Source organism: Dermacentor silvarum, chromosome 7 (assembly GCF_013339745.2).
Source record: "Dermacentor silvarum isolate Dsil-2018 chromosome 7, BIME_Dsil_1.4, whole genome shotgun sequence".
NCBI classification, from domain to species: Eukaryota; Metazoa; Arthropoda; class Arachnida; order Ixodida; family Ixodidae; genus Dermacentor; species Dermacentor silvarum.
In genome coordinates this window covers 19027859-19053170 of record NC_051160.1, presented here as the reverse complement: position 1 = coordinate 19053170, position 25312 = coordinate 19027859, and the positions used below count along the sequence as shown (strand labels likewise).

Sequence of the window (25312 nt, the reverse complement as noted above, 5' to 3'; positions counted from 1 at the left end):
GCGATTAGCATTCTTAGAATTCTTCGCGCAACTCTCAGGTGTCTACCTGCCTGTCTGCAGCCCTACATCTCTAACCATTTTCCCGCTAACTTGGGTCACTGGGTAGTCCATGCTATAATGGGTAGAGCTTTGTGCGGCTGTGCTTAGGGAACTTAGTTCGAAACTAACCGTAGAACCACGTTAGGTCATTGTATGTACCACTGGTTATGTGTTCCTTCCGGTTAACCTCCCTGCCTTTCGCATCTCATTTATCTCTCGCTCTCTCTCTCTCACTGGTTATGTGCTCTTTAATGTGCTCTTTAATGAAGCTCTTTGGTGGCACCTTGTGTCGCTGGGTACGTGCGGCTCTTATGTGACAAAAAAATAAGTTAATATTTCTCCGATGCGGAGCGGAATCGAACCCGCGTCATATATATTCAGACAATCTTATCTGCATATTCGATAGAGAAACAGCGCAAAAAAACACGACAAGAAGACAAGAAGGGAGACACACACCAGCGCTGACTGACTGAATTCTTTATTCAGAAAGGAGCACATATACACCAAAAGAAAAAGAAAAAAGAAAAGAAGGGTATATCACTGCGCATGGGGAAAAAAACTGCATATATATTCAAACACGCGCCACGCGCAGAATTCGCAGCCGCGCCACCAGGTGGCGCAGCCTGTCCAGGTTTCGAAGGTATGTATATGAGATGCGCCATGTATGTATAGCAAACCTGATTAGTTGAAGCAGGCTAGGTGACTATTTTTCACCACCCCGTTTCAAAGGGCGGTGCCAATAAATCATCGTCATCAAAGCACGGCGGCAGTCGCGCCTCACATACGACGCGTCTCCGCGGTGGCAATACGATCTGTCGCCGCATTGGTTCATGATAATCGCATTAACGTCGAAATTATAATAGTGAGATGGGTTCAGCGGGTAATTAAAGAATGTTATAGTATAAAATGATGAATAGTCATGATTTCGAACCACCGCGTCGTGTGGCGTCTGTTCTTTTCTCAGCTAGTATGCTTTTGACGAGCTTACGCGGCTTCAGAAGAAGACGAAGAAGAAAGATAGTGGGTACGAGCCACTTTTAAAGGCAAGCAAGCAAGCTCGATGCCTGGTGGTACGGTAAGTATTGGAATTCCCAACCGTTAAGGGCTGGACACTTCTAAACGCAAGATGCAACCTGCAGTGTCAGTGAGAATGGGCAGAGAAATGGTTTAGGCCAACTTTCAGTTTCTCAAGAGCACACATATTCCGCCTGATGGGAAGGGGGCTCGCCGCTGTTACTCGGATGCTATAGCATTCTGGATCCGAACACGAGGTCTAGGGTTTGGCTCCCAATCGCGGCGACAGAATTTCAATGGGGGATGAAATCGTAAAAAGAGGTGTGCTTAGTGAATTCACTGGCAGGTTAAGGAAAGCTAGATCATCAAAAAAATCACAGCATATCCACGGGGTGAATGATGATGAGTGGGCGAAGCTCCGTAGGGAATCATCGGATCTCCCGCTTAAGGGGACGCTAGCACAAACGCGTTACAAACGTGCAGTACTCTCTAGTAAGGGGGAGCGGCCACAGCGTCTTACGCAGCCATTTACACATGCCGGAACGTGCACCGCGTTTGCCGACGCCATCACATGACTGCTGAGAGAGTATACCCCCCGTATTCATAAACGCTCCTCGACTTGAACTTGACTTGCCACCGCTTTGGGCAGCGCGTTCGAAACGCGTTGAAGGTAAGGCGGAGAGGCCACAGCGTCTTACACCAGCTTCTTACACGGGCCGTAACGCACTAGCACAAACGTGTTAGAAACGCACTAGAAACGCGGCCTTTCGTTAATGTTGGGTATTTATTGCCATCGTGGTGCATGTGTCCATGTCCGCTTCGTGGCGTAGTGGGCTAACGCCGCGCGCTCGGAAGCGAGGGGTCCCTGGTTCGATTCCGCGCTACGGACACAACTTCGGAATTTTTTTTAACACGAAAGTGTTTTATGCCGGGGTCCACCAAGACTTCACTGACGTATTTCCGTCACGGAAATACGTCATAGAACATAACACAAAGAAAGAAATCAGAAGAAAAAGTTCCACAAACATGCAAAATTTGGGAATCGAACCCACGACCTCTCGGTCCGCGACGATAGATCGCCGAGCGTTTAACCCATTGCGCCACAAACGCATTTGCAGAGAGCTACACAGACGCGCCTTATATATCTAACACTCCTCCGTGTACCCGCGCTCTTGCTCGGGGCGGTGCCGCCGCCTACGAGCAGAAAAGAGAAGTACTGCATTATGACACTAACGCGCACCGACAGTGAACGCTTCGGTGGTCTCAGCACTACGACGCCTCGATGCCAGCATTCGAAGGGACGCTGGCATCAAGAAGCACTACCAACGCCACTTAGGTGGCGTTCACCGTACTCAGCACAGCGGAGCGTGGCCTCCGCAATTAGCTCTGAAAATGTTTCTGAAGTTGATCGCGGAGGCTGCAATTACGACGCGCTGTACGCGCTGATTTGACTCGGTGACGATTCAGTTACGTGCTTTGTCTTGCGGTTTGTATTAGTGTGTCAGTTACGTGCTTCGTCTTTCGCGTTGTGCTAGCGTGTGCAGCGTAGTGCAGCTTCCATATGCACGACGGTTGCTCATGGTCATCGACGTTGGTAGTCGTGATGGAGGAGACGTGCCACCAGGCGTCAGCGTGGGTGCATCAACGCCTAAGGGCGCTTTAGCCACAAAACACCAATAGACATTATATATCAATGTGCAATAAACATTACACTACTTCTGTGAAGACACGTTTCACTTTCGTGTTCTATACCGATTCCTATATAAGAGGGATCAACCACATTTTTTTCTCATTTTTCTCAGACTGGTTACACACTACTACTACGACGACGGGGACGGAACGGGTGCCGCTATAAGGAGCTTCGCCCCTAAAATCAATGCGAGGCCCTCCATTGGCACTCTTTGGCCATATCTGGCCTTTCCCTTGCACCAAAAAAATCAGTAAATCATCAGGCCCTTCACTACGGTGACTCTCACAGACACGTGTAGTATTGGCTTGTTAAGCATCGTGAAACGAATGCAACTTGATAGCATAAACGAACTGCGACTGCGTATCCATCAGTTGCAGCAGTTCTATTTTTTCATTTACGTGGCTTCCGAAGACAAAGCAAAATTAAGCAAGAAGACATTTGTATAACAAAATTGAGTAACAATATAGCTGTTGCCCCCCCCCCCCCCCCCAAAAAAAAAAAAAAAAAAAAAAAAATTGGAGGATGCTTAAGCTTCGCCTTAAGAGTGGAACGCGATAGCGTTCAAAGATCCTTGACTGTTTTTTACACTTCCCGGCAACTGCAGCTTATGTAACCGTAATGTTTACCGAGAAACGCTGGCGGTGAACACTATGCACGAAGGCTCGCTTTCTGGTAGAAACGCGGCCTCTTTTGTGGGCCCGCCTTCTTTTATTGTTTGCACCTTTAACATTTCAGCCTGAGAAGATTTTGCATAAAAGGCATGCGCTGTCGGTGTTTTGTTTCATGACAATTGTTTGTGGGCTGTCTACTCTCAAAATTCCGAGGAATAACTTTGTAAAGAATGCAAGACAAAGTGGGAGCAAATTTAGTGGTGAAATATATTTGGGGGGCCTGCGTGGGCGGCATTGCCGACGCCGGGTTTTCTGCGACACGGGGCCCTAAACGCTATCGTGTGAATAGCAGCTAGACCACGGCCGCTGGATAAAAATTAAAAAAATAAAAATAAAAAGCGACACCATGCCAACAAGGCACCTGCAAATCAACCGTGAAACCATCCGTCGGCAAACCATCACTACAGTTTCCCGTGGGCCAAAATCGCACGCTGTCACCTGTCTCCCTCGTTGCCAGGCCTGCGCTCCACGTATATTGCCATCGTTAGCAAATCGTTATCTGGGAACATTTCGAGAAAGCGTTATTACCTTGTACAACCAAAACACACGGCGTTACGTGCCCGAAATTTCTACACGGCGCAAAAAAAAAAAAAATATCTACTCAGTATACAAAATGCGCATCTTCAGGACGACCGTGTTGCCTATTTTGGTGACCGCATACCTTGAAATCGATACAGCAAGGTACAGCAAGGTATTTCAAGGTACAGCAGAGGGTTTCACACGTTAAAATTTTTATGACGCAGATAATTCAGATACGAGATCACTGCCTGAACACCCTGAAACATAACCTCGAACCGGAGAGCTGCATCGACACTTACCGCCTGGCCTCCAGCGGTGGATACGATTACCTCGCCGAGGTAGCCTTTCGATACATCGTGCGGAACTTCGACGAGGTACGAACTTTGAAAGTTCTCCACACGGATTTACGACGACTATTCGTCATTCCAATCATTCAATGTCGGGGATTGGAGATCAAAATTTTGATGACAGTGCTTTTCAGCGGCAACGCGGACATCATAATTTGCACAATATCCGTGCGTAAGAGTAATTAGTGACCTCATTTTGCAACTTTTATCCAATCCATGAAGGTCATGTTGTAATCGTGGACTTGGAGCTAGCTTTTGGTAGCAATTGTGTGCCTTGAGCTGGTATTGAGCAAAAAAAAATGCTCGATATCTGCAGCGAAATGCACCGGTTTACCATTTGTACCGGCTGTACCATTTGTGTATCACACAACCAACCTCACCGCTTAGGGTTCTTAGCACCTTAGGGCCCGAGTGAAGGCAACGCCACCTAGAGGAAGTAATGCGGTGACGTTAAGAGGAAGCTTTAGCTCTGTTGTTCCTATATAAATACACGTAAAAGGAGAATTCGTTTTTCTCGATAACCACTGCACCAAATTTGACGAGGTTTGTTGCATTTAAAAGAAAACTCAATCTAGTGACTCGTCAATGTTTTTTTTTTTTTAGTGACTCGTCAATGTTCGTCAATGTTTCACAAAAAAAATGTGCAAATATCGCGAATTTTCCGAAAGCGAAACTGGCAAGTTCACAACACAGCAACGAAAAGAAGATATCACAATTCTGTGCTTTGCATTTAATAGAACATCTAAAGCAGACAAAATTGATGTATTACACCTGAATCTCAAAACATTCAGAGCCCTTCATCTGCCGAGAAACTTGGGGTAAGGCAAGCTTGCTGCAAGACGACGTTGTCGCAGGTGTTCTGCTTCGTCTGTCCTAAACTCAGGGTCGGCGGCTCTTCGCTGACGTATGGCCTCAACATCGCGCTAACGCAATTCGGGGTCCACGACTCTTCTCTGACGTTTTGCCTGGGCTTCGGAAGCCCTCACGCTATAGAATCGGCACTGCTAGAATCGGACGACAAGCTTCGCTTACCCCCCTTTTCTCGACAGGGGAAGGGCTGGTGATTTTGTCTCTTTGGGTCCCACGTGTGACAAGGGTAGTTCAAGGGCGCGTTACAGGTCCCAGAGCCCACAGGGGTATGTACCATTGAGCTTGAACCCTTTCTGCACTATCGCCAGGATCGGCCCACTTTTTAGCGTGAGACCACCACCACCACCACCACCGCTGCCGACACTTGTGAGCCTATAAAGCTTCGTTTAAAATGTAGTAATATGGAAATACAGATTTTGCAAAACCCTCGTGCACAACTTAACGAATTCACGTAAGATGTAAATTGACATATCAAATTTGTCCGCTTTGAATGATCTAATGGATGTCGTTTACAGAACCGCGGGGTCTGTTCTTGATGCAGAGCTATTAATTTGTAAACTTCGTGCTTCTGTTTTTTTTCGAACGTTTGCATTTTTAAAAGGAATTTTCAAAAATTCAAACGTTCGAAAAAAATATGCACGAAGGTTACAATTTTTGAAAACTCCTTTAAAAAAATTCAGGCCATAAACCAAAATTCAGCTTCCAATAGTCGCTAGAATTTAACTTTCTCTCTCGAACGCAACAAATTTCATTAAAATTGGTCCAGGGGTTATCCCAGAAAAGCATTTCGTGTTTTACATGTATTTGAATAGGCCGCGTCGGAGTTGGGCCCGAGCTAAAGCTTCCTCTTAAAAGCAAACCGAGAAAAAAAGGAGAGCATAAAATTCGGACGACATGATTCGATCAGGCATGTATATACCAACCATGTAATAACTATTTTCCCGATGACTCCCCGGAACTATCACCGACTATGCCGTGTGACCCAGCAAACGTTAGCCAAGCTGTCTAAAAAAAAATATATTAAAAAATTATGCTGCAGAATACGATTATGAGACTTGCGCCGTTAAGTTGTCAGAGCTCTGACGACCAAACATCGTCGGTTTTAAAGTCGTATCGTGCACCATGTTATTGAAATTGTTCTCTTTTTTTTAGCAGCTTGGCTAACGCTAGTTAGTGCCCCCTATATGTAGCTTTGCTTTCATGTGTAGTAGCTACAGTGCTACTGATATTGACAATCAAGTAGTAAACATCGGCGCATCGGAACAATCTTACGTCCTAGTGTCTCGCTTTCAAGTAAGCCGTGATGAGGCGCTTTGAAATAGCCGAGCAAAAGGCACAGTTTGATTGTCTAGGTATAGACCAGGCCTCCTTTGAAAAATTTTACATTGGAAATACTCTATTATACTGTGGCGTCTCGAAAGGCTTGCAAAATTAGTTCATCATACCGAAAATGTAAACTACACAGTGGAGAGTATTTACTTATTTATTTATTAACAGCGGGGCTGTTTAAGCCACCCGTAAAACCGTGCTCGTCGATCGAAAAAACAGTAATGTGGCCGATCCTGGCGGTAGTGCAGAAGGGGCCAAGCAAATGGCACATACCCCTGTGAACTAGCGAAGCTGAGCCTGTCTAAGTCTAGCTAAGCATGGTTGGGACTACTTAAGCTTGTCAGTCATTGATAGCAAATCGATAGCCAGTCACTATGTAATCGATAATCGATGAATAATCAGTAAATTCCGGAAAATGGTGGGGATGACTTGGTAGTGCTTAGCCTAGCCTAAATACCTGGCCAATACCTTGCGATAGACAATCAATAGCTAATCAATAATTGATCAATAATTAATTCCGGAAAATGCTGGGGATGACTTGGTAGTGCTTAGCCTAGCCCAAACGCCAGGACTAGCTCTACCCAGTTTAAACAAAACTCGCGCCGTAGGGTGTAGAGTTAACGGTCACATTTATGCACAAAGACAGATTATGCATTAATTAATTAAGGGGTTTTACGTGCCAAAGCCACGATCTGATTATGAGGCACGCCGTAGTGGGGGACTCCGGAAATTTGGACCACCTAGGGTTCTTTAACGTGCACCTAAATCTAACTACGCTGGTGTTTTCGCATATGCATGTCTATTAGCTTATGCCGCTGTTATTGATGATATAACATGGCGGAGCCGAACGTCTTCCGGCGCCTTTGTTTTTACAAACGGCGGAAGAGGGTGTCTGCACGTACGTGACGCAGGTGTGGAAGAACAGCGCCCAGTTCCAGGCTCTGACGCCAGAGGAGATGTGCAGCATCCTGGAGGACGACCGGCTGCACGCCCCCAACGAGGTGGAGGAGACATTCAGGGCCATCTTGAAGTGGATCTCCGCCGACGTGGACGAAAGGAAGGCCTACCTCGCCAAGTTCCTGCCACTCGTGCGCTTCGCACGCTGCTCCGTCACGTGAGCGCACCCCTCTTGACGTCAGAAGACGCACGCACGTCTGCGCGCTAACGCGACAAGAACGCCTCGACGCGCATCGAGTTGTTAAGCGTTTTGATTTTCATTTGAATTCAGGCATCGCGGCAGAGACGAAATTATTTCAATGGTGGAGCTTCTCTGAAACTATATCTGCAGGGACCTTGCAAGCACAGTGCGATTTTTGTGGGCGGAGCTTGTACTGAATTAATGGGCCATCGTCGGCGATAGTGTAGCGCCAAGTATGAATGGTTAATACAGGTTTTCTGCGAATTATTTCTCGAAAGTATTAACTTTGTTGTAGAAGATGTCTGTACAGCTGTGGTGTTGGCGTAAACTGTACCGAAATGGTTCACCTTTCCCGCCATTTGACTGCCGATTATATGGTACAGTGCGGGGTGTACACGCCTGGCCTCTCAGATCGCCCGGCGCGATGGACTGATATCGGTGACCGCGGCGATAACAAAGCACTGCTAGAAATGAAACTATATTTGCTTGAGGTCCAATCAGCTGCCCAAAGGATGAAGTGCCGTGTAGTGTTCCGCGTTTTAGGCGCCGGGCCGTTATAAGTACGTTGGAAAACGTGCTTGCCACAGCGCGTTGTCGCGTGGGATCACCTCGCCAAGTGCGTAGTATATCGTTAACCTTGCAATCGAGTCCCCTGCTGCTTCGCGCTGCTTCGCGCTGCTTCGCGCTGCTTCGCGCTGCTTCGCGCTGCTTCGCGCTGCTTCACTTTCGACAGCAGATTTTACGTGTCGTTGCAGAGACATTGAGAACGTGGTCACCACCCCACAAATCCTGGGTGACGGAGACAGCATGAAGGTGCTGAACGTAATCCACCAGGTTAGCTGCTGTTTCTCTACACAACGCGGCGATTGCTGTATTACTGGTAGAACGCGTGGCTGTCATAGGATTGCATTAAACATGCGGTTGACGGCGCACACACGCACACACACACACAAAAAAAAAAGGGTGTAAGTGTGCGAGTTATTTTACGCCCTTATTCACTTGTAAGAGTGCTAGGAACTATACTGTCGTATTGCATCTAAGTGCATGCAATATGCGCGCGCGCTTGTGCTGAATGTGCGTGTTCGTGGCGTGTTCTTGTGCGTGTGTGGGTAAAGCGCGTTGAATGAAACCTCGCTTTACCCGCACACGCACAAGAACACGCCACGAACACGGCACGAGCATATTGCACGCAATTAGATGCAATATGACAGTATAGTTCCTAGTGCAAGTTAAATCCGTGCATACATTGTTTGCACTAACGTCGCCGGGACGGCTGTATTTTAGTACTAGCACTAACAGAAAGATGAAGATAACATAGAGGAAATTAATGAAACTGTAACTCGGCTGATCTCAGAAGCAGCAATTGAAGTAGGAGGTAAGGCACCAAGGCAACCAGTAGGTAAGCTCTCCCAAGTAACAAAGGACCTAATAAAGAAACCCCAAAGCACGAAAGTGTGAAACTCAAAGAGATCAGATAGAATTCGCTAACCTGTCAAAACTGATCAACAAGAAGAAAGTAAGGGATATTCGAAATTATAACGGGGGAAAGATTGAGGATGCCGTAAAATATGGACGCCGCATTAAATCAGTAAGAAGAAAACTTGGCATAGGACAAGACAAGATGTATGAACTGCAAGATAAGCAAGGTAGTATCATCATCAATTTCGATGACATACTAAAAGCCGCGAAATAATTCTATACTGACCTGTACAGTGCCTAGAGCTGCCAAGCTACCTTCATTCGAAGTTGTGATGAACAGGATACAGAGGCTCCTTCTATAACTAGCGAAGAAGTTAGAAGTGCCTTGCAAGACATGACCCGGGAAAAAGCGGCTGTAGAAGATGAAATAACAGTCGATTTAACAAACGATGGAGGAGATATCATGCTTGAAAAGCTTCCGGCCCTTTGCACGCAATGCCTCACGACTTCTAGTGTACCAGAGAGCTGGAAGAACGCCAACATTGTACTAATCCATAAGAAGGGAGACGTTAGAGAATTGAAAAATTATAGGCCAATTAGCATGCTTTCAGTACTGTATAAACTAATCAAGATAATTTCCAATAGAATCAGGGCAACACTTGACTTCAATCAACCAAGAGAACAGGCTGGCCTTAGGCAGGGATAATCTACAATGGATCAATCCATGTCATCGATCAGGCTATCGAGAAATCTTCGGAGAACAATAAACCCTCTATATGGCTTTCATAGATTATGAAAACGCATTTGATTCAGTAGAGATACCAGCACTCATAGCGGCATTGCGTATTCAAGGAGTTTAGGAGGCATACGTGAATATCTTGGGAAATATCTACAAAGATTCTACAGTGACATCGGTTCTCCACAAGAGAAGTAGAAAGTTAACTATGAAGAAAGGGGTCAGGCAAGGAGTCACAATCTCTGCAATGCTATTCACTGCATTCTTAGAAGACGTATTCAAGCTCTTACACTGGGAACGCTCAGGACTGAGGTTCAACGGCGAATATCTCGGCAACCTTCGGTTTGCCGATGACATTGTCCTATTCAGCAATAACGGGGACGAGTTACGGCAACTTTTTGAGGACCTTACCGAGAAAGTGTATGAGTGGGCTTGAAGATTAATATGCAGAAAACAAAAGTAATGTTCAATGGCCTGTTAAGGGAACACGAATTCAGGATCGCCAGTCAGCCTCTAGAGTCTGTAAAGGAGTACGTTTACCTAGGTCAATTACTCACAGAGGACCCTGATCATGAGAAAGAAATTTATAGAAGAATAAAACTGGGTTGGAGTTCATATGGCAGGCATTGCCAAATCCTGACTGGGAGCTTACCACTGTAGTTAAAAAAAAGTCTACAATCATTGTATTCTACTGGTGCTAACATATGGGGCGGCAGAAACTTGGAGGTTAACGAAGAAGCTAGAGAACAAGTTAAGGACCGCACAAAAAGCGATAGAACGAAAAATGTTAGGCCTAACGTTAAGAGACAGGAAGAGAGCGATGTGGATCAAAGAGCAAACGGTTATAGCCGATATTCTAATCGATATTAAGAGAAAAAAATGGAGCTGGGCAGGCCATGTAACGCGTAGGATGGATAACCGGTGGACCATTAGAGTTACAGAATGGATACGAAGTTAAGGGAAGCGGAGTTGAGGACGGCAGAAAACAAGGTGGGGTGATAAATTTAGGAAATTTGCAGTTGCAAGTTGGAATCAGCTATAGCGCAAGACAGGGGTAATTGGAGATCGCAGGGAGAGGCCTTCGTCCTGCAGTGGACATAAATATAGGCTGATGATGACGACGATGATGATGGCTGTGAGATGCAGCCTGTTAATGTGATGTACTTGTTTCCTTCTTGCCTATGCATATACCCTGGAATGTGTAATTGGGATCTCAATTTGCCGTCCGTGACGTCATCTGAAATCTATCTGTTGCAGGAAATTAACTGTTTCAATTTGAAAAAAAAAATTACGGACTGCCTTAGCTAAGTGTCGCCTTCATGTCCCGGCTGCTCGAGTGACCATGCCACTGCCTACTTCCTTCCAGCATTGCATGGGTCCTGAGCGGTGGACGGAACTTTAGATATTATCGGAAACTGCGACTACCTTCTCGCCATGTAAGAAGAAATTAATGCATGCGTTGTTAGGAACAGTAGCGCATGCTGCGTCGATAATGCTGTCGTGCTTTATTGGTGTTTATATACGAAACGTGTTATCTGCGCTGTGGCAGCAGTGAATCCGGCCATGTATTTTTGACAGTCAAGTTAGTCAAGAAAAAGAAGCACTTTGCCCATAATATACTATAGGCAGATGTTCTTGATGCGTTCAAATATAATGAAAGTGTCTCGTGCATCGAGCTTATGTATGCAACTTTCTAGTTGTACTTAACCGAAAAACTCAGTTATCAAACGTTCTTACTCTGCAGCAACACTGGTGCCAGCAGGAGAATTTATTTATTTTATTTACAATACCTCAAAGACCCCAGCGAAGGGCTTTTACATGAAGCATGGGCTATGACAGATGTGATAGGTGTTCCACAACTGCTCGATCGTTGCCTTGAAGTCGGTGCTACTGGAGAGGCCGTCTCGCGCCGCGACGGCCTTCATGCCTTGCGGCTGCTACGTAGATGCGACCAGTAGCGTTGGTGGCGCCATCTCGTGACGTAGAATGTAATTAGGGCACACAGCAATGTTTGTCCGAATCTCATTTGCGTGTGTAAACGCGCCACAAGCGTAATCACAAATTTATAACGCCGCTCGTCTTATACGTTCTGCAGAACAGCACGACAGTTTCTGACGCTTTGTGGTTGACCAAGCAGCCACAGGATGTCTTTACCAGCCTTTTATTCCGTGGCTATGACCTTCGATGACGCTGCTCACGTCTACGCCTTCGGTACTCCTGCATACTAAATGGACAAGCTAACTGTCTGTAATATTCGTCGTGTTATACTAACCATATGTTTAGGACTATAGTCCTCACCCACTGTATAGTCCGCAGGGGCCAATTTGGGCCTAAAATAAAAAAAAAGGTTTTCTTAGAATAGCCCGCACTCTGTGTATAGTGCGTAGGAACTTGGATACAAGTTAGGTTAGGGTTGCAGACAAGCTAAAGCTTGTCTGCAACCCTAACCTAACTGTAAAGCTTTCTAGTTGTATTTAGCCGTAAAACTCACTTATCAAACATTCTAAAGGTCCGACAACCGCTCATCGCACATGTAATGCTGGAAGGAAGTAGGCAGTGGTGTTGACAACTCGAGCAGCCATGGCAGGGAGGCGGCTAGAACTGCCCTTGCGGAACAACGACCATTGCAGAGCTGCTTTTGATAATTGATTTAGCAAGGGAAAACTTCGCAGGCGCAGTCTGGCCTCGTTATCCTTCAAGGGCGCCTTCGACCTATAAGAAATAAAATCATGTATAGTCCGTACCCATAGACAGTACGCCGCAACTGCGCAAAATTTCAACTTTCCCACTTATACAGTCCACGACTATATTCCGGAAGCCGTTGTCTCTTTTTCCTAGATCCCGGGACGAGTAGGTCTTTCTAATCAGACACACGCGCAACACATGCTTTAATCACGCAGACGCTCAGCCTGCCGTCCATGGCGGTAGGCGAAGTTGCCGGCGTCGACCTGTCCCCGAAACTCTGGCTCAAGCCTCGCCTGCCCAAAAACATTCTCTTCCTTTTCGGCGGCTGGACGGTGGGCGCGACCAACAAGATGCTCACATACTACTGCCGCGCAGCCAAGTGGCGCATGATGGGCAAACAGAACACCACGCCCAGGTAACGTGTCCACTCGACAGTAAGCTATATCGAAGAAAGCTTAAAGTGTCTATGTTGGCGCGGCCCTTGGCGGTGACCTTGCAGTGACCTTGGCGAAACTGCGCTGTGACGAAAAAGCTGGCAGATCCCACGCCCTGTGGGAATCGATGTTAGGCGAAGCCGAGTGCGGGGAGCCGACAAAGTTTTTAATGACATGTAACATGACACGCATGTCATGACCTATCATTTATGTCCGAACCCATTTCAGTGGCTTCTGAGTGTTAACCTCTTTTCGCTAAGTCATTGTAATTTTTGCTGAGTCATGCTCATGACTACGACTTCGCATCCTTCAATGTTTCCTTCACTTAGTACCCACGTCCGAACCCTTTTCAGTGGTTTTTGAGTGTTAATCATTTTCGCTGGATGAGTGTTCATCTTTTTCGATGACATTCATGACATGCGTGTCATGACACGCATGCCATATGTCATGTCCTATCACTTATGTCCGTCATACACTAAAGGTAACGAAACGACCATGAGAGCACCAAGACGAAGGTGGCTCGATAGATAAATATATACTGTCAAAGTAGCAAATGTTCGCCAAGAAATGCTTCGCACTTAAAATGGCTGATGCCGAAAATAGGAAAAGCACGACTACAAATGCTCGGATTGACGTCAGATTTCTCAGGGAGGTTCCTGTAAACAAAGTAAATTAGTGGTTTAGAAGAGAAAATTTGGTAAATTTCGCTCTAGGTGGGAATCGAGCCCGGGCCTTCGCAGTGCGAGACGAGCACACTTCCCTGAAGCCACCGCTGCTCCACGCCTGTGGCTTGCTAAAGGCTAAAGGTGTGCCTAGTGCGTGTCTGATTGCAAGCGTCACGTGGTCACAAAGAGGTGCTCGTGCCATTGTTCGCACCTTCCTTCGTCTTTCCACAGCTGGCTCCGATGCCGCTGACAATGCCAGCTTTCTCACACTGCCCCTCGTGCTCGTGCCACTGCTCGCGCGTTCGTCGTCGTCGTCTTCCACAGCGGGCAGGCTTTCGCCTTCACGTTTTACAAACGGGTAACACTTGCTTACTTTTTTGTTGTAAGTGGTGGCGACAAAAATATTTTCGAGATGTCTCTCTAAGGGGCTTCAAACACTTTGCAGAGAACGGAAGCGCGATAGAAAGAGTCCGCATAATCTGACAGGTCTACGCGCACAAGTGAAGCGACTCCGAATTGTTGATAAACTGTGGCCTCAACGAACGTACGCTTTCACATTGGCCTTCTGTCATGGCATCCCGGTAATGCACCCATGAAACAATTTTCCTAACTAGAGTAATATTGCAAAACGGCGGCGGAGCAGTGGCAAGCACTAGTATCACAATCGTGGAAATTTAAAAGTTTCCTTCTAACTTTCCGTTTAGGGCGATTGCATGGCCAGATGGCTAGACACTGCATTAAAATTCGCAGGAGTACCAATGACATACTAAGTAGAGTACGTTGATAAAGCTTCCAGGCAGGAAAGGCAGATGTTTAAAGGGGGCCGGGCTACAATACATTTAGAAAGTGCTCGTCGACGTCCACCGCAGGGCGTACCACGGCGTAGCAGTGATCGGCCAGTGCATCTACTTCGTGGGTGGATTCAACGGTCGCGAGTGCTACCACTCGGTCGCCTGCTTCGACTTGTCCCTGGCCAGATGGAGCACCAAGGCCAACATGGCGAAAGCGCGTTGCTACGTCAGTGTTGCCGTTCTCCAGGCAAGCAAGAGCGACGAAAGGCAGCCACTTTATTGCTGCTAAGCCTGCAAAGCTATACATTTGGCGCGAGTTCTCGCGAACTGTAATTTTAGCTATACCCATATACATATTGCCGTGTATGTACATCACGAAGGCATACCGCAGCAGCAGTGCCGGTAGCGAAATCTTCACCATAGAGCGGAAGTTCTGGCTTCGTGGTTATTCATGATAATCTATGAAACGGCGCGCATATCGAAGAATGTGACAAAGAGACTGATACAGAACTCTGTCTCTTCTTTGTCACAGCACTCGTGTTACGGCTGTTCTTAGATAGAAGCGACACCTCTCGACGCTTTATTGAACCGCAACGAGTTATAGCGCTATTGTATGATTTGTTGTGGCGGAATGGTGCTCTGTTTGCAAACTGCATTGAAGATTAAAACGCTTACGGTCATCGTGTATGGTGCATCCAAGCGGAAGGCCGAACTGCACCTCGGATACACCAGTCCAAAATACATGCAATATTTCAAACAAAGTAATATGACCATAATGAGTGATTACCGTATGTAGTACCGCAAAAAAAGGAGCTTGCAAATTGTTGCATGTAAAGATGCTTCGTATCCAACCGCAATGCAAGGAAACCCACACGCCCCCTGCGGTCGCCTGGCGCAGGCGTTTGTGAAAGCGAGTGGCCATGTTGTTGCTTCGGTCATAGTGGCGTATACGCGTTTTAGCATACCGACGCTGGCGTAAAACGCTTGCTGCATTAAAATGTTTTGGCCTCTAAACATGATGCGAGATCAGGAAGTTTTACAGCCATACGATGGGGGCTTGACTTGATACTTGATAAATGGATAACTACATAGCGTAGACATTGGATATGCTATCTAATTCAGAAACCAAACTAGCCAGATTTTTTCGCTATGTTACCTCGAACGTTATGCTGCTGTCTGAGGAAAGAGATCCTTTATCATTGTGGTCACCTCCGGTCCTTTGAAAAACTCGAGCACAACTAAACACCCACCTTTCAACACTTCGACTTCCCTTACGCACCAGTCAATTCTTCTCCTTTCCCATTGAGAGTTGCGAAAAATTGAGCAGAACGTACGCATATGCTATTATAATAACAGCATTTGCTCCATGGAAGTGGAATGTTTATTAATATTGTCCCTGCAGTATCCGTAGCAGTCCCTGTAGAATCCGCAGGTATAATTGGCTGGTGCTGAGCTAACTACGTAAAGAGTTCTCACAACGAAAGTGCCCGAAGGCCTACTACCGCCAAATTCTGCATTGCGTCAGAAGCATTGGTGGTGATAATGTATGACTACAGAGAAGACAGGGAAGACGCATTGAAAGATTATGTGCAAAATGTGAACAGATGCATCAGAAACAACCGTAAAACTTCATGCCCTTAATACCATAACTGTTAACAGTCCCCCCCCCCCCCCCCCCCCCTCCCTCTTCAATTAGAACCCGACGGAAGTGACGTAGAACGCAGACTGCCCCACCAGAACCACTGCGGCTTCTTGCTACTTCACTCGCGTACTGTAACCTGCGTCATATCCGACTTCTTGCGTAGTTGAGCGGCACACCGCTAGGGGAACCTGTCGTCTGCTACGTTGCTGTTAATTATTTGTGTAGTTGCTAGTGTTGCTGCTGTTTCGTGATAATTTTTTAACACAATGAGCTCGAGGGAGATTTTACAGCAGTTGGCAGTCTCTTTACGTGTGTCGTCCTGTCTTCGCAGGGTCACATCTACGCCATGGGAGGTTTCGACGGACACATGCGCACAAACACGGTCGAGCGGTACGAGGTCAACACAAACCAGTGGTCCATGGTGGCCAACATGAACGACATCCGCAGTGATGCCAGTGCCGCTGTAGTTGGAGGACGCATCTACATGTGAGGTCGTTTCCGGATTCGATCACTGGCTTCCGAATCGCTTTGTGGGGAGTGAATCGACTGATCAGGTTATGACTATGAGGTTCGCTGTACGACCGTGGCTCTTACTCGCCAACGGCTCTCGGCTCAAAGTATACTAGTACTCGTTTAAAGTAGATTAATCGAGTAGCCGAATGGATGATAATGATGATGATTGGCTACAAAATCTGTTTGGCGGGAAATATTCACCGAACTTGAATGAGCTAACTAGGTTGCACAACGTCTAGATTACAATTTAGCATACTGCTTCGTTCATAGCGTGCAGAAATTTGACAGAAGAGTGCCGTTGAACTGTCACAGTATATATATATATATATATATATATATATATATAGCAATAAATGTGGTAGTAGTTAGCCTGCTCAAGGATTTTAGTTTCACGGAAAGTTGGGAGAACGTAAATGAATCTACCGTGGAGATTTTGCGACGGCTGAAATATTGGTGGTGCGAACAAGCATGGGGTGCGGCGGAGATTCGCGCAGAACAGTTAAAGAGATGACCCAGAGAGAGGACGCGTGCACTTAACTGCCATGATGATTATCATGAAACTTGCTCTCGCGCAGCGTGGGAGGCTTCACGGGTCAAGAGGTCCTGGACACCGTGGAGTGCTACGACCCGTCGACCAACGTCTGGACCCGGGTGTTAACCATGTCCTCGCCCCGTAGTGGCCTCAAGGTGGTCGCGCACAAGGACTCGCTCTACATCATCGGCGGATACAACGGCACCGCGCGACTCTCCTCCAGTACGACTATGTTTGTTGTCATCATCATCATCAGCCTATATTTATGTCCACTGCAGGACGAAGGCCTCTCCCTGCGCTCTCCAATTGCCCCTGTTTTGCGCTTGCAAATTTCCTAACTTCGTAGTTCTTACAATTCTAAGCACGGTCTTCGTCAGGCACGAAGGCACCATCTATCTTATTGAAAATTTGCTCAGGGAAATATGCGTCTAAATTCGCCTTCAGTCGGCATGTAATACGCGCTGAAACCTGACACGTCACGCCTTGTTTACATCTTATTTATTTATTTATTTATTTATTTATTTATTTATTTATTTATTTATTTATTTATTTATTTATTTATTTATTTATTTATTTATTTATTTATTTAGGTCATAAGAATTGTAGATAAACCTCATTGCCTTTTTTAAAACTCTTTATAGTATGTAAATATTGCTGTTAGTGTGGGGGTCCCAGATTAAAACAGAATATTCCAAGATTGGTGGTACAGCAGCATTACAAGCAAGAAACCGAGTTTCAGGTGTAGCAAACCGCAATGTGCTCCTTACGAAGATTATATTGTTACTTCATGCATATTAGGCAGCATATTAGCATAGTTGGTGGACAAGTTACCACTAATTAGGGCACATTTATTCTTAGTTAGGGCATGACAAGCAACGGGGCCGACGGCAACCTTCCTATGTAGGCCTTCCTGATCAATGGACGACGTAACGCATTTTCTTTTTGTTTGCAAGCCATGTAAAGGGGCTCTGAAACATTTTTGGAACGCGTTTATTAAACTAACCTACTCGCAATATAAGGCTCCCATAAAGAAACCGTGTGGCATTTTATTCGTGCGGAAGGCGGCTGAGCAGACTCAACTTGTCTCGATAGAACGTCTGCTTTTTTAGCATTTCGTATAGACCGCGTATTTTCACCGCACATTGCAACGCATCAATTAACACGACGGCTTCAGGATGGGCTTTATTAGACGACTCGACTAAATAGATGGCTTTTATTATCGGGCATGTCTCAGGTCTTTAAAAAATGATGTGCTGCAGGCCTTTTTAAAGGGACGCTAAAGTGATGATAAGGGAAAGCAGCTGGGCCTGAAAGAAGGAAGGCGAGAGGAGAGGCAGTTTTAAGGCGCCTATTGGTTGGCGCGAGAAGTGACGTCATAGTGCACTATGATGTCATAGTGCGCCCACCAATCAGCGGTGCTGATTGATTGGCGCGAGCAATGTCATGAAGACGTGGTGGCAGAGTGGTGTACACAGGAACTTATAATAAGAAACCTGCCTCACTTCTTGTTGTTCTCTTATGGAGGCGACTGGTTTATATGCGTGTGCTAGCTGGTTCCAGCACTGTGCCTGTAGGATCGGCATCGTTCTTGTAATTCTGTGTATGCTAAAGGTGTGAAGGAACTTGAACTCTGCTGCGCTATGCCAGGTTTGCGCTACGCTGTATCATTTTCTCGTACCTGAAGTCGAGCCATGCATTCTGACTCGTTTTTGAGGCTTTCTCATTTACGCTTTGCAGTGGAGCAGCTCGACGTGAGGAGAGCTCGCTGCTCAGATTTACCCAGCATGCCCCATACCAAGAGCAACTTCGCCGCAGTCGTGCTGGAAGGCTGCATCTACGCCATTGGAGGTTTCAATGGTAAGACAGACCAATAGTTCTGTGGTGGCAACCACGTTTTGTGTGTGACTATCCCTATGGACCCCCTTCGTAAACTCCCTGGTGTCCCCACGCGAGCCTTAAATCCGTAACATTATCTCTACACATTGAACAAAAGAGTAGTAATCTTATTGCGCGCTGCGCGCTAGGGTCATCGTTTGATCTTCGTGATCTGCAGGGAAGTATGGCTTCGAGGTATTTCTTGAATCATGAGCTTTTCCGTACCAAAGTAGCGATCTGATTACGAGGCGCGCCGGAATGTAGTTAATGCAGCGTTCAGCATGGCGCAACGGAAAGTGCACGCGGTGGTGGCTTGGCAAAAACACGTGGAATAAGTTTAACTAGTGATTAGCAAATAATGTTTTTCTTTGATACTGTGAACCGAGTACTCACATCGAGAACTGTCTTGCCAGCTCGCCACAGCTGGCTTTACCGCATTAAGAAAAACTCTACAGAGAAGCCTGACCTCAACGACTGCTATCTTATAGAGTCGACGCGTTTATATGCGTATGTTAACCGTGAACGTTGGCATGGCGGCGGCAAGCGTCGTCAGCGTCCCTTTCGGTTCACTTGGTTCTGCACGGAAGGCGGGCAGCGTTCTGCGTTCCGCTGCTGCCATGAGGATCTAGGTGATGCTGGTTGTGCGCGCGCACACACTAGTGATCCTGCTGATCAGCCGTGTGCATACACTCTAGTGCATATATACACTGGTCTGAGCGGCGCGGACAGTAGACCAAGGTCGATTCACATAGGTCGCGAAGCTTCGGGCGAAAAGCGGTTCAGAACAACTTGTCACCGACATCAGCAAGGGTAGTTATGGGAGCAGCGATTGAAGCGCGACTATGTTTGGAGGGAACAAACATTGGGAAAGAAAAAAAGCGTTTTATAATTAACGAGTGACACAGAGATTCATTCAACGAAAGTAAAGTTCCTAATCAATTTTATATACGCATGGCGAGAAAAGAAGTGACAATTCTGTTTCACTTGATCATTATCAATAAATACATTTTTTAAGTGCCCACCGCAAGAGTGCCCATCGATAGCGGCGGGCGTTCACGCCGCTATCATTTGCAGTGCAATGCAGCTCTTGAGGTGTGCAGAAAGGCGCGCTCGTAACGCTCACCTGTTGCAATACACCTCCCTCACATGTTGTGTTGTTTTGCTTATCGACGTTTGCCTAAATTTGGTGACGCGGGTAGTTTCATTGTTTCTTAACCTGTTCAGTCAAAAGCAGGAAGTTGCGACCGCCAGATAATAATTGTTCACTTTAGTTTTTTTCATGCGACAGCGCTGACCGACGGGCTTCGCGTCCGACGAAAGGATGAGCACTCTACGCCCAAAGCGTTCGTCGGCCTCCAAAGAAAGTATGTTTAGTGCAGGGATGCGACACCCGTACGGCAGACCTTTCCCTGCGTCGCCTTCCGTGCTGAAAGCTCGGAACACCCACCAAGTCGTATGGCGGGGCATTTGAATATACAGCTGTAATGGCCAGCCTCCGAAAACAAATTTTGCGCCTTTGAAAACAAAATGACGTCACTTCTGTTTTTAACGGATATGACGTCACATTATTTTTCTTCCGCCGGATGTGTTCCCTCCTCACACAGATGGCGCTAAGCCCCATGAACCGCCGATGAACCGCCATGTTTTGAACGTATGGGCCTCTATGGAAGCTTCGCTACCAGGTATATCTACCTTGAGTAGACGTCAAGCTGTGATCCTATCTAATCGTTCGATTAAGTGCTGAAGAATGCCGATGGTTTTTCGTCGGTCTCGTTTCGAGCGACATCGGTGTGCGACGATTGCAACGGCTGTGGCGACGTTGATCGTCACGCCAGCATTGTGGGACGCCTGGTAGCTGCCGGGGCGCTGGTTATGCTGCGCGGTAGCTGTTTCCTGGCGTATTGCTTCGCGCCTGCATGTCACCACGTGTCTATTATTAAAGCACCGCCCGAGGAGCACGAGCGCAACGCTAAACATGCCAGATGGTCCGTGCTTCTTAAACTGTCAATTAAAAAAAAAAACGTGGATGAACGGGCACGTTCCGAGGCAAATGCATCATTGAAGACAACGAAAGCACATGTATGAACCAAACTTCTGCGAATGTGCACCGTAGTGAGACATACACATTTTCGAGCTCATAACTGATGTTGCGGCTAAACACAGGACGCATCCATCGTTCCCCAATTCGCGTGTTTTGTTTGCACGACAATTGATCCCGTGGACCTCGTTTCAACATTATTTCGTGCATGGGAGGATCCGCGCTATAGACATGTTCTGGTGGGATCCGAAACTTTGATTGCGCTCGATAGATATTGTGACGCGATTTGATTGCAGAACTCGCTGACAGTTCACGGGCTCTCAATAGCCATCTCATTTTTTCGGTTGCATCACACTTCCTCGTCCTACAACAGGAAAGACGACTGTGCCACTGGTCGAGCGTTACGACATCGCCGCCCGGAAGTGGTACATGGCACCTGGTATCGGCATGAATTGCAGCGCTTCCGCCGCTTGCATTGTTCATGACGTCGCCAACCCTGGTATGTCTTCAACGTCATGGTCGTATACATAACTCTCATAAAGTGGTTTACAATATGACTGCGGGTTGACAATATTATGTAAGGGGTAATTGCGAAGAATTAGGAAGCGGGTAACCCAGAGGCTAGCTTGAGATCAGCGGTGTGAGCATAATAGAAATGAAAAATTGTTCCTCGCGGTGGTGGAACGACCGCTGAAAATGGGCAGTCGACACGACGGCGACTAAATAACGACAATGACGCACGACGACGTACGCGTCAAGGACACGGGGTTGAACGCGCGCGGACGTCCTGCATTTACGGTCGCCATTTCTAGCTTTGTTTATAAAGTACTCAGTGGTATGACCTGTCGGGGCAATCCAACTTGAAACAAGCTATTGAAGCGAATAACTTTCTTTGCATCTTTTGCACTTCTTCATTGGTTGGACATTCGCTGCTGATACAAATGCGCCGGCAGAAAGGGCACGGCTTCTCGCGCAGCCATTGCTGAAATTCAACTGTCGTTGAATGCTTTGTCGCTGAACGCCAACTATAGCTGTTTTGAGATCAACGGCAAACCTTTCCTTTACAATACCTCTTCAACAGTATACTGATCTCTACTGATTCTACTAAACAAATATCTACTACTATTTTTTTATGACCTGTGGCAACACTGCCTTACTGGGGGGCGGCCGACTTCATTTCAATTTTCTCGACCCTGTGTGTTATCCACGCAGTCCCTTTGTATCAAATGAGGAAACGACATTTTTTTTTTCATATGGAACTTATTTGTTGCCGCATGCACATCACGTGCCCCGGGCCCATCTAGTCATCGCCACTGTCACTGTTTCTCAGGATCAGTCCGCGGTGGTGCATTCGTGGACGCAGTCGACCCCCGTGCCATTCACGACTTTCGATAAGCCTGCGACTTCAGAGCTTTCCAAGGCAATGTCTGAAGCCACCACGTGCTATCGTGCGATAGCACGTGGTGGAGCGCTCGTGAAGGACAGCCATTTACTTTTCCCGCCGCCCTCTCTCCCTGCACTGTAAAATAATTTACACAATTAAGAGTGAGAAAGGTGCAAAATTGTCTATAAACCACACCCTTGCACCAAAAGAAGGGTGTAATGATGTCAATTAAAGACAGAGTTACACCCTTTTTCACCTTTAAGGCTGTAAATTATTTTACACTGTATGGCGGCTGCAGAAGAAGAGGATGACTGTCGCCTTCAACATCAGCGCTCGCGCCACAGGAGACAACTCGCACATGACAAATCGGCTTATCTGTATATAGCCACCTATACTACCGCTGGAAGTGCGTTGACTAACGATTCTACTTTCTACGGAATATGGCGCAATGAAACGACAAACGCTACCTATTCGCTCCGACAAATATACGCCTTCAAGTGCATCATTCCTTTAAAATAACGCGAATAGCTTCCTAGCAGCGTTCAGCTGTGACCAATTATCATCGATAGTTTCTGCACCATTTTAAGGCGAAAGCCTCATATGTCTCATGAATCAGTCAACCTTGAGCGAAAACGCGTCGACGACACGAAATGTACATAGGCTACGAACCCTCATCCTTTGGTGGGAGTCGAACCTTCGACCTTTGGAGTTAGAGGTATGTCTAAGCGAAGTGCACTAAGCAAATTGAGGGGGGTGACTAAGCGCATTAAGAGGATGACTAAGTGAATTAAAGGAATGAGTAAGCGAATTAAGAGGGATGACTAAGCGAAGTTGACTAAGCGAATTAAGGGGGATGTGTCGTCTTTAATGCATCGGCACTTGGGCTTTCGTCTTGAAGTCGTTTCAGGGATAACATAAGAGACCCTGTGAATTTTTCGTTGCTCTGCTTTGTTCGTCTGAAAGCACTCGTTATCTCTCTTCTTAACTGCTTTTCTTTCCCTCCCTCATTTCTCTCCGTGTAGCCTCCTGGGTATAGGAGTTCACCGCATATCGGTCATGCAGTGCGGAACACCGCGACGGACCCTGACGACTCGCAAGCTTTCCGTGGTCTTCACAGGAACGCGAGCCGTGTCGTTCGTTGCGCCCCTAGCGGGTGCGAAGTTTGCGAATTGGCCCGGACGGACGAATGCCACAAGGCAGCGGGCAGAAAAACTTAAAAGAGGATTTGAAAAGATATGAAAAATTAAACGAATAAAAAAATTACGGTAGAAATAGTCGACAATGACCGTCATAGAATGTGCTTGCTCCTTTCAAATTTCAAATTCCGTTGACCGGTATTCTGAAGCGCGCGGCACATCCGATAGAGTCTTCATCACGTGAGCTCAACGCCTGACCTATGCGACCGCTGATTACACTGCCTCTGGGAACGGCTAAGTTTGCTATTTCACTGTGAACAATGTAGGCGCACATAACTCGGCCAGAAAATCGATCCAGCAGACGCACCAAAGCCGGGGAAGGTAGGCAAACACAGCTTCGTTTCAATAAATGAGTTATGCGATCGAAGGCTTTTATTTGCTGCACTGTTGTGCACTGCCACGAACTTGCTGTGCAATGCAGGAGAAACGTCTTGGAATGTGACCGCGCACTGGCCTCCCCGCACAGCCACTGACATGCAAGACCTGTTCCGTTCCTGAACTTCTGTTTGGCCTACAGCTACTTTGTGTTCAAGCCCTTTTACAAGCAGGCCTATATAGAACGGTCATGAGTGTGTCAGTCTGAGAGGTTTGCACCCATGTTGCCAGAAGCTATCGAAGACTCGGCATTGGCACCCTTTGACCCGGCTCCCACGTTATTAGCTCAAAGCGTCGATTGCTTTTGCATAATTCGCCGCAATGACGTCGCATGATTTTTGGACCACTCCACCGATACTACTATTCAGTTTACCCTGGAAGAAGAGAAAAAAAATGGTTGCATTACGTTTCTGGACCTTCTTATTCAGCAAGGGATCGCCACAAACGTTTACCACAAGCCCACGCATACCGATAGGTAGCTCGACTTCCATTCAACGCGCCCCATTGGACACAAGTGGTCAGTAGCCTTAGCACTTTTCGACCGGGCTTTCCGCGCATATACTGTAGTCCCAAAAGACGACGCTGGGACTTGAGCACTAAACGGTACCCTTGTAGCCTACTGGTTCAACAGGAACGTCGGGCCTCAGCACCTGTCCGCCAAGCGGCTCCTAAGAAGAATAAACACGTTGCTATACTGTATGCGCGTGGTGTAAGTGAGGAATTAATAACCATGACGTATGGGTGGCTCATGTTCCTACCAGAAAGTTTGCAGCCAGTTAGTGCGCGCGAAGGGCCCCACATAGCGTGATCTTCATCCAGGTGGCTCAGGCCGACCTCTCTGTAAAGACTGTGATGCAACCTGAGGTGTCTCCGGCTGGCAACCTGGATCACGTGACGTGTACGTCATGGACCCCTATAAATACGACTGTGGAGAGCACAATAAACGTTCGATTTTCTACAGTCACCATGTAGTTGTTTATTGGCTAGACGCGACGTATCAGTGGCGACGAGGAAGAAGCGAACGCAGCGGCTTCACAACGCAAGGAAAGCAAGGATGAGCCTCGGAAAACCACCCGTGTTCGATGGAATCGAGACTACATGGACGACCTTCAAGATTCGACTCGAGGCATACCTGGAAGCGCAAGAGATAGCAGACGAGACGAAGCGACGCGCCATCTTGATATCTTCGTTGCCCGACGCGGCGGTAAGAGTTATTCAAGGACGATGTCACCCAAGGCAAGTCAATAACCTTACCTACCAAGAAGCCATTGGATATTTGCAGGATTATTATGCGCCGGAAGTCAATGAGATAGCCGCAAGTTACGCATTTTTTATGCGAACGCAGCAACCAGGCGAAACAGTACAAGGCTTCATCGCAGAGATTCGGCGTCTGGCCGAACAGTGCAATTT

The 25312-nt window shown here is 46.9% G+C and overlaps 1 protein-coding gene across 1 annotated transcript in view; it reads left to right on the top strand.

The window, feature by feature from the left end:
* LOC119457650 (gem-associated protein 6) overlaps window positions 1–1709 on the top strand; it is a 166611-nt gene extending 164902 nt beyond the window's left edge. The window contains exon 3 of the transcript XR_007467733.1: window positions 1434–1709. The gene's annotated coding sequence lies outside the window, so the exon portion shown is untranslated. The remainder of the gene's footprint in view (window positions 1–1433) is intronic.
* The last annotated feature ends 23603 nt before the right edge of the window (window positions 1710–25312 follow it).